We start from the raw sequence: 1,047 nt of genomic DNA, 5'->3' as shown, positions 1-1,047 counted from the left end.
TCTCCCTCATTGTGTTCCCCATGCAGGCCCTGCGCCACAACGGTGCAAAAGGGGGAAATGGCATTGTGTGCATGGAGCACTTTAACAATTCCATGTCCAAGGAGGTCTGGGTGCAGTGTTGGGAATGATGGGCTCACCAAGCCTGAACCCCAGGACAGCCATACCACTGTCACCAAGCCTGAACCCCAGGACAGCCATACCACTGTCACCAAGCCTGAACCCCAGGACAGCCATACCACTGTCACCAAGCCTGAACCCCAGGACAGCCATACCACTGTCACCAAGCCTGAACCCCAGGACAGCCATACCACTGTCACCAAGCCTGAACCCCAGGACAGCCATACCACTGTCACCAAGCCTGAACCCCAGGACAGCCATACCACTGTCACCAAGCCTGAACCCCAGGACAGCCATACCACTGTCACCAAGCCTGAACCCCAGGACAGCCATACCACTGTCACCAAGCCTGAACCCCAGGACAGCCATACCACTGTCACCAAGCCTGAACCCCAGGACAGCCATACCACTGTCACCAAGCCTGAACCCCAGGACAGCCATACCACTGTCACCAAGCCTGAACCCCAGGACAGCCATACCACTGTCACCAAGCCTGAACCCCAGGACAGCCATACCACTGTCACCAAGCCTGAACCCCAGGACAGCCATACCACTGTCACCAAGCCTGAACCCCAGGACAGCCATACCACTGTCACCAAGCCTGAACCCCAGGACAGCCATACCACTGTCACCAAGCCTGAACCCCAGGACAGCCATACCACTGTCACCAAGCCTGAACCCCAGGACAGCCATACCACTGTCACCAAGCCTGAACCCCAGGACAGCCATACCACTGTCACCACTGTGACTCTGATTAAATGAACATGTCCAACATTCAGTCACAGACACACACACACATACACACAGACACACACATACAGATACACACACACAGACACGCACATACAGACACACACACATACACACAGACACACACACACAGACACACACACACAGACACGCACATACAGACACACACACATACACACA

Source organism: Coregonus clupeaformis, unplaced genomic scaffold (assembly GCF_020615455.1).
Source record: "Coregonus clupeaformis isolate EN_2021a unplaced genomic scaffold, ASM2061545v1 scaf0664, whole genome shotgun sequence".
Classification (NCBI taxonomy): Eukaryota; Metazoa; Chordata; class Actinopteri; order Salmoniformes; family Salmonidae; genus Coregonus; species Coregonus clupeaformis.
This window is presented reverse-complemented; position numbering follows the sequence as displayed.